Consider the following 9204-nt stretch of genomic DNA (forward strand, 5'->3'; position numbering starts at 1 on the left):
TTTGAGACGTAACATGAAAATCGGCCAAAAAAAAAAATTTGTTCCATTTCTTGTCAGAATGGGGTTTGTTTGGTCCAACGGCATGACTAATGTTGGATTTGACTGAGAAAATCCTGTGAAAATGGGGATTTGGGCAAAAATTGTATGTTTTTCTGAACTTTTGCGACGTAAGCCCTGGACATGAAAATTGACCCCCAAAAATTTTTATTCCATTTTTTGTCAGAATGGTGTTCGTTTGGTCCAATGGCATGAGTAATGTTGGATTTGACTGAAAAAATCCTGTGAAAACACAAATTTGGACAAAAACTGTGTGTTTTTCTGCACATTGCGACGTTTATCCGGAGTCGGGTCACGGGCGCAGCAGCTCAAGCAAAGCCGCCCAGACAGCCCGATCCACACAAACCTCCCCCTGCTCCTCCGGGGCAACCACAAGGCGTTCACAAGCCAGCCGAGAGACGTAGTCCCTCCAGTGTGTCCTGAGTCTTCCCCGGGGCCTCCTCCCGATGGGACGTGCCCGGAACACCTCTCCAGCGAGGTGTCCAGGGGGCATCCGGAAAAAATGCCCAAGCCACCTCAACTGGCTCCTTTCAACGTGGAGGAGCAGCGGCTCGACTCCGAGCTCCTCCCGAGTGACTGAGCTCCTCACCCTATCTCTAAGGGAACGCCCAGCCACCCTGCAGAGGAAACTCATCTCGGCCGCTTGTACTCGCGATCTCGTTCTTTTGGTCATGAGCCAAATCTCATGACCATAGGTGAGGATTGGAATGCAGATCGATCAGTAAATCGAGAGCTTTGCCCCACTACTCAGCTCTCTCTTCACCACGATGGTCCGATACAGCGACCGCATCACTGCAGACGCTGCACCGATCTGTCTGTCGATCTCACCCTCCATCCGTCCCTTGCTCTTGAACAACACCCCAAGATACTTAAACTCCTCCACTTGAGGCAAGGACACTCCACCAACCTGAAGAGGGCAAAGCACCTTTTTCCGGTCGAGAACCATGGACTCGGATTTGGAGGTGCTGATTTTCATGCCGGACGCTTCACACTCGACTGCAAACTGCCCCAGTGCATGCTGAAGGTCCTGATTTGACGAAGCCAACAGAACCACATCATCCGCAAACAGCAGAAACGAGATTCTGTGGTTCCAAAAGCAGACCCCCTCTACACCCTGGCTGCGCCTAGAAATTCTGTCCATAAAGATAATGAACAGAACCGGTGACAAAGGGCAGCCCTGGTGGAGGCCAACGTGCACTGGAAACAGGTTTGACTTACGACCAGCAATGCGAACCAAGCTCCTGCTGCAGTCGTACAAGGACCGGATAGCCCTTAGCAAAGGACCCTGGACCCCGTACTCCCGGAGCACCCCCCCACAGGGTGCCCCAAGGGACATGATCAAACACCTTCTCCAGATCCAAAAAGCACATGTGGACTCCGGTGAATGAGAGGGTCGTGTCCCTACGCCTTCGAGTCGGGGACAGGTCTCTCACTGTAGTCTCAGCCTACAGGGCGAGCGGCAGTGCAGAGTACCCAACCTTCTTGGAGTCCCTGGGAGGGGTACTCGATAGCACTCCAACTGGGGACTCCATTGTTCTCCTGGGGGATTTCACTGCCCACGTGGGCAGCAACAGTGAGACCTGGAGGGGGGTGATCGGGAAGCACGGCCTCCCCAATCTGAACCCGAGTGGTGTTCAGTTGTTGGACTTCTGTGCTAGTCACAGTTTGTCCATCATGAACACCATGTTCGAGCACAAGGGTGTCCATAAGTGCACGTGGCACCAGGACACCCTGAGGTAGAGGTCGATGATCGACTTTGTAGTCGTATCATCTGACCTTCGGCAACGTGTCTCGGACACCCGAGTGAAGAGAGGGGCTGAGCTGTCGACCGGTCACCACCTGGTGATGAGTTGGATCTGCTGGGAGGGGAGAAAGCCGGTCAGACCAGGCAGACCCAAACGTATCGTGAGGGTCTGCTGGGAATGACTGGCGGAATCCCCTGTCAGTGAGGTCTTTAACTCCCACCTCCGGGAGAGCTTCTCCCAGATCCCGGGGGAGGTTGGAGATATGGAGGCAGAGTGGACCATGTTCTCCACCTCCATTGTCAATGTGGCTGCTCATAGCTGTGGTCGCAAGGTCTCTGGTGCCTGTCGTGGTGGCAATCCTCGAACCCGGTGGTGGACGCCAGAAGTAAGGGATGCTGTCAAGCTGAAGGAGTCCTACTTGTCTTTGTTGGTAGGTGGGACCCCGGAGGCAGCTGACAGGTACCGGCAGGCCAAGCATGCCGCAGCCCGTGCTGTTGCAGAGGTAAAAATTCGGGTTTGGGAGGAGTTCGGGGAGGCCATGGAGGAGGACTATCGGTCGGCCTGGAAGAAATTCTGACAAACCATCTGACACCTCAGGAGGCGGAAGCAGCTCTCCACCAGCACTGTTTACGGTGCGGGTGGGGAGCTGTTGACCCTGACTGGGGATGTTACCGGGTGGTGGAAGGAATACTTCGAGGATCTCCTCAATCCCATCGTCACGTCTTCCGAAGAGGAATCAGAGACTGGGGAGTCAGAGGCAGACTCATCCATTACCCAGGCTGAAGTCACCGAGGTGGTTAGAAAGCTCCTCGGTGGCAAGGCTCCTGGGGTGGATGAAATCCATCCTGAGTAGTCTCTGGATGTTGTGGGACTGTCTTGGCTGACACGCCTCTGCAACATCGCATGGCGGTCAGGGACAGTGCCTCTGGATTGGCAGACCAGGGTGGTGGTCCCTCTGTTTAAGAAGGGGGACCGGAGGGTGTGTTCCAACTACAGGGGATCACACTTCTCAGCCTCCCGGTAAGGTCTATTCAAGAGTACTGGAGAGGAGAATTCGACCGATAGTTGAACCTCAGATTCAGGAGGAGCAGTGTGGTTTTCGTCCTGGTTGCGGCACGCTGGACCAGCTCTACATGCTGCTCCATCGGGTGCTCGACATGAAAATTTGCCAAAAAAAAATTTGTTCCATTTTTTTGTCAGAATGGTGTTCATTTGGTCCAATGGCATGAGTAATGTTGGATTTGACTGAAGAAAATCCAGTGAAAACGTAAATTTGGGCAAAAATTGCATTTTTTTTTTCTGAATGTTTGTGACATAAGCCCTGGACATGAAAATGGGCCAAAAGATTTTTTGTTCCATTTTTTGTCAAAATGGAGTTCGTTTGGTCCAATGGCATGAGTAAAGTCGGATTTGACTAAAAAAAATCCAGTGAAAATGGGAATTTGGGCAATATTGTGTGTTTTTCTGAATGTTTGCGACGTCAGCCCCGGACATGAAAACTGACCAAAAACTGTTTTGTTCCATTTTTTGTTCAGAATGGTGTTCGTTTGGTCCAATGGTATGAGTAATGTCAGATTTGACTGAAAAAAATCCAGTGAAAAGGGGAATTTGGGCAAAAATTGTGTGTTTTTCTGAATATTTTTTTGACGTAAGCCCCGGACATGAATATTTGCCCAAAAAAAATTTTATTCCATTTTTTGTCAGAATTGTGTTCATTTGGTCCAATGGCATGAGTAATGTTGGATTTGACTGAAAAAATCCAGTGAAAACGTGAATTTTGGCAAAAATTGTTTGTTTTTCTTAACATTTGTGACGTAAGCCTGAAAACTGGCCAAAACTTTTTTTTGTTGCATTTTTTTGTCAGAATGGTGTTCGTTTGGTCCAATGACATGAGTAATGTCAGATTTGACTGAAAAAATCCCATGAAAATGGGAATTTGAGCAAAAATTGCGTGTTTTTCTGAACGTTTGCGACGTAAGCCTGAAAATTGGCCAAAAATTTTTTTTTTGTTGCATTTTTTTTGGCAGAATGGTGTTCGTTTGGTCCAGTGGCATGAGTAATGTTGGATTTGACTGAAAAAAAAATCCTGGGAAAACGTGAATTTCGGCAAGAATTGGCCCAAAAAAATTTTGTTCCATTTTTTGTCAAAATGGTGTTTGTTTGGTCCAATGGCATGAGTAATGTCAGATTTGACTGAAAAAATCCCGTGAAAATGGTAATTTGAGAAAAAATTGCGTGTTTTTCTGAATGTTTGCAACGTAAGCCTCGGACATGAAAATTGGCCCCAAAAAATTTGTTCCATTTTTTTGTCAGAATGGTGTTTGTTTGGTCCAAGGGCATGAGTAATGTCGGATTTGACTGAAGCAAGTCCGCTTGCGTACATGGTTTAATATCGCTAGTGTTATCCTCATTAGCATCACCATCTTTGGAGCGAGCTTCGGTATTAACTTGCCTGCAGGAACCTTTTGGATCCTTCTGTTTGTCTGTGCCTTCCAAAGCCATACCTTTCCCAGACATTGTTGTGATGCCAAAAACTTTGACTGTACTCACACTAACATGCAAATGTATCTTAAAAATATCACTTTAGCGGTGGTTTGGTCCAGAGCTATCTGACCTCGCACCTCTCAGTATGGTGTCATCACCGGAAGTCCCAGAATGTTTAATACGTAGAATAGAATAGAGGCTTTATTGTCATTGTACATATATATACTCAACAAAAATATAAACGCAACACTTTTGGTTTTGCTCCCATTTTGTATGAGATGAACTCAAAGATCTAAAACTTTTTCCACATACACAATATCACCATTTCCCTCAAATATTGTTCACAAACCAGTCGAAATCTGTGATAGTGAGCACTTCTCCTTTGCTGAGATAATCCATCTCACCTCACAGGTGTGCCATACCAAGATGCTGATTAGACACCATGATTAGTGCACAGGTGTGCCTTAGACTGCCCACAATAAAAGGCCACTCTGAAAGGTGCAGTTTTGTTTTATTGGGGGGGGATACCAGTCAGTATCTGGTGTGACCACCATTTGCCTCATGCAGTGCAACACATCTCCTTCGCATCATCCGTGAAGAGAACACCTCTCCAACGTGCCAAACGGCAGCAAATGTGAGCATTTGCCCACTCAAATCGGTTACGACGACGAACTGGAGTCAGGTCGAGACCCCGATGAGGATGACGAGTATGCAGATGAGCTTCCCTGAGACAGTTTCTGACAGTTTGTGTAGAAATTCTTTGGTTATGCAAACCGATTGTTCCAGCAGCTGTCCGAGTGGCTGGTCTCAGACGATCATGGAGGTGAACATGCTGGATGTGGAGGTCCTGGGCTGGTGTGGTTACACGTGGTCTGCGGTTGTGAGGCTGGTTGGATGTACTGCCAAATTCTCTGAAACGCCTTTGGAGATGGCTTATGGTAGAGAAATGAACATTCAATACACGAGCAACAGTTCTGGTTGACATTCCTGCTGTCAGCATGCCAATTGCACGCTCCTTCAAATCTTGCGACATCTGTGGCATTGTGCTGTGTGATAAAACTGCACCTTTCAGAGTGGCTTTTTATTGTGGGCAGTCTAAGGCACACCTGTGCACTAATCATGGTGTCTAATCAGCATCTTGATGTGGCACACCTGTGAGGTGGGATGGATTATCTCAGCAAAGAAGAAGTGCTCACTATCACAGATTTAGACTGGTTTGTGAACAATATTTGAGAGAAATGGTGATATTGTATATGTGGAAAAAGTTTTAGATCTTTGAGTTCATCTCATACAAAATGGGAGCAAAACCAAAAGTGTTGCGTTTATATTTTTGTTGAGTTACATACAATGAAATTCTCCACTGCATTGAACCCATCCTAATTACAGTTAGACACAATCCAACCACTAGGAGCAGTGGGGAGCCACAATCTAGTGCCTAGGAACCAACTCCAGATGTAGAGACGTTGCCTTGGTCAAGGGCAGAGAAAAGAGAAGACCCTAAATAAGCATGTTTTTGATTGTGGGAGGAAACCAGAGTGCCTGGAGGAAACCCACGCAGACACAGGGAGAGCATGCAAACTCCACACAGAAAAGGCAGGAAACAATCCCATGACCTTCTTGCTGTGAGGCAGTGGCACCAGTGCTAACCACTAAACCACCATGTTGCTGTTTCTGTACATTGCTGCATTTTCTTTCCCTCAATCATGACTAGTCTCCCAGTTCCTGCCGCTGAAAAACATCCCCACAGCATGATGCTGCCACCACCATGCTTCACTGTGGGGATGGTGCCTGGTTTCCTCCAAACATGACTCCTGGCATTCGTGCCAAAGTTGTCAGTGACACTGTCCCACATAGACCATGGGACAGCATGGTCCCATGTGCACCCCCACAACTCTATACATTTGGTGTCATTAGAAAGCTTAGGATGTCTAGATTACAAAAATAACAGGTTAAAAAAACCTTTTTTCATGTTGTCATTATGGGGTGTTGTGAGTAGATTCTTGAGAGGGAAAATTAATTTACTCCATTTTGGAATAAGGCTGTAATGTAACAAAATTTGATGTTACAGCATTGCTGAACTCCTTTTGCCTGACCAGAGAATTATATGTCAGATATATTGTTTTGGAAAAACTGGGATATGATTGTAACATAAGCAGACCAAACAGCAAACGTCAGCTCTCCGTAGTTTCTCCATGATCGAAGTTATACACACGCACACATGCATACACGTACACAGAGGTCACTTGCCTTGTAATATGTACTGTAAAACTCAGTGGACCGGTGAATTTTGCCCGTTATAATCTAATCTGTATAAAATGGACAAAATCTGTTATACTGTATGTATGTAATGGATTAGTTACAGTCAGATTGCACCGAACAATCTACAGGAAATCCCCAGCACCAATTACACTTACGTATTTCCTTGATTAAATGCCTGACCTTGAATCGGGACCTGCCTCATTTAATCACCGGGTCAAAACTTCATCTGAAAAAAATAAACTTAATTAAGCGTTGGACATTATGTGCATTAAAAAGATTACATTTAGTCAAGTCATTCTTTTTACTAAGTACGCTGTGGAGTGGTACCTTAAAATCCTAAAGCCTGATTTATGCTTTTCCAGCTCTGTGGCAATGCAATCACGTCAGTATGCGTATGACCCTTTTAAAGTTCTTCCTCGTGTCTTTATGCAATTTGCAACGACAACAATGTTTTTTTTTTTTCTGGATCAAATTGTCCCTCAACAAACTCCACTTTTTTCTACAATCATCAACTTCCAAACCAATGGTACTGTACGTACTGTTTCCCTCCATGAATTGTGATCCATTTGAGCATCTTTTTCTGACTTCGTGTTGTAAAGCTGGTCATATTTGTAGACTTTTCTGCTAAATGTATTTGATCCATGATCAAAATGTAATTGGCAGGCACACTGCAAAAACTTTTAGATCAAAGATACATCTTGCGGATGCACTGGGAGACATCATCAGTGATGTAACCTGGGGTCACTGGGTGTTTCAGGTCTTACAACATCAGACACCCTCCCCCAGCCGACCCGACCAGGGTTGATCAGACTCCTGCCTGTGTTCCAGCAGCATTTGCCCACGGATCTGCCCTCTTGATCCATAGCCACATCCCTGCAGCATCAGTTGCAGACTAGATGGCCTTCCTCTTTGCCTCCCCAGAGACGCCCAGCAGCGTGAGAACTTTGCAGAGAGAGTGCCCTGCAAATCCTCAGCAGCCCACCTCCAGAGGTTCGTAGTGCATTTTCCAACCTTGCCTCCTGCTTCGTCCATCAGCTGCTGGTATTTGGCACACTTCCTCTCATTGGCCTCTTCCATGCACTCTTCCCAGGGCACTGTGAGTTCCAGAATGATCAGCTGTTTGGTGGAATTTGACATAATGATCATGTCTGGTCGAAGCCGTGTAGATGTTGCTGGCTGGGAACTTCAGCTGTTTGCCCAAATCCACTTCTAGTTGTCAGTCAGTGGAGGAAGTGAGGAGGCCAGACTTCACCCGTGGTTGAGTGCTGGGCTTCTCTCTGACTCTAATGGAACCTGATGGTCTTCAGCTTGTGGTGACCCTTCATGGTGTTAATAGCCGTAGCACCCGTCTCCGAGGGCTTTTGGGCAGCTGCTGAGGAGGTGTTCCAGGGTTCCCCATCCCGGACACTGGGGGCAGGCTGGTGATTGTGTCTTGCCCAAGACATGGAGGTTAGCTGGGCTTGGTAGGATGTCATAAACAGCCTGGACTAAAAACATAATGCACCGGAGGTCTGCTTTCCAGATGTTGGACCAGGTGATCTTTCGTTGCAGAACATTCTCCCATTTAGTCCAAGCTCCTTGTTGCCCCATTCCCACCATCCTGCTAGCTCGTTCTTCCTTGACGCCTGCCCGCACTTCCTCCTGAACAAGACCTTGTCATTCCTTGCCCTGGGCCTTGTCCACCCTGGTTACTGGGAAGTAGCCAATGCCTTCTATGGACCCCACCAGTGCCTTCTTCCACTGCCACCTTTAAATCCCTGGATTCCCTGTACTGCAAGACTTTCCGTGTCCTGGACACCATGAACTCTTCAGCGAGTCCCCTGAATGGGAGGTGCAGGATGTTACTTATACCATAAGGGTGTAGCTGCTCAAACAGCGTGGTAGGCCAAGCCATCTTCATAGGTAGCTGCTGATCTTTCTCTCCATGGCCTCGACTATTGTTATGGGTATTGTGTACACCAGCAGAGACCACAGGATCCGGGGCAAGATGGAATGCTGGTAAATCAAAGCCTTGAATCTCCCTGGCAGGCCTGACCTGTCAACCCGACTCAGGCAGTCATCAAGCTCTTTGCAGGTTTTTTGGATAGCCACAGAATCTTTGAGGCTACAGTCAAAGTGCTTCCCAAGGCTCTTAACTGGCTGCTCTGTGATGGATGGGATGGCAACTCCAGACAATGTGAAGCGGAACTTGTCCCCTACTTTTCCCCTCTTGAGCACTAAAGACCTTGATTTTGTTGGCTTAAAGCTCATCCTTGTCTAGATGATGAGCTTCTCTGGGCCTTTCTCTAGGCCTGTCCTACTGCCTGGGACAGATGTGGTGGTGACTGTTAGATCATCCATAAAGGCTCATATGGGGGGCTGGCAAACTCCTGATTTTGTCACAGGTCCCCTGCACTCCACCTCTGCTGACCTGACTATCATGTTCATGGCAAGGGCAAAAAGTATAACTGAGATGATCAGCCTGTTACTATTCCTCTCTCAAGTCGATGCCAGTGTAATGTACCTGACCCAGTAGTGACTCAGCCTGAAATTGTTGTAGTAATCCAGGATAAGGCCTGTGATTTTGCTGGAAACATAATGTCGATGGAGAGTGAGCTCAACAAGTTTGTGAGGTATGGAGCCATATGCATTAGCGAGGTCCAGCCAGAATACAGTGAGA

Source organism: Thalassophryne amazonica, chromosome 5 (genome assembly GCF_902500255.1).
Source record: "Thalassophryne amazonica chromosome 5, fThaAma1.1, whole genome shotgun sequence".
Taxonomy (NCBI): domain Eukaryota; kingdom Metazoa; phylum Chordata; class Actinopteri; order Batrachoidiformes; family Batrachoididae; genus Thalassophryne; species Thalassophryne amazonica.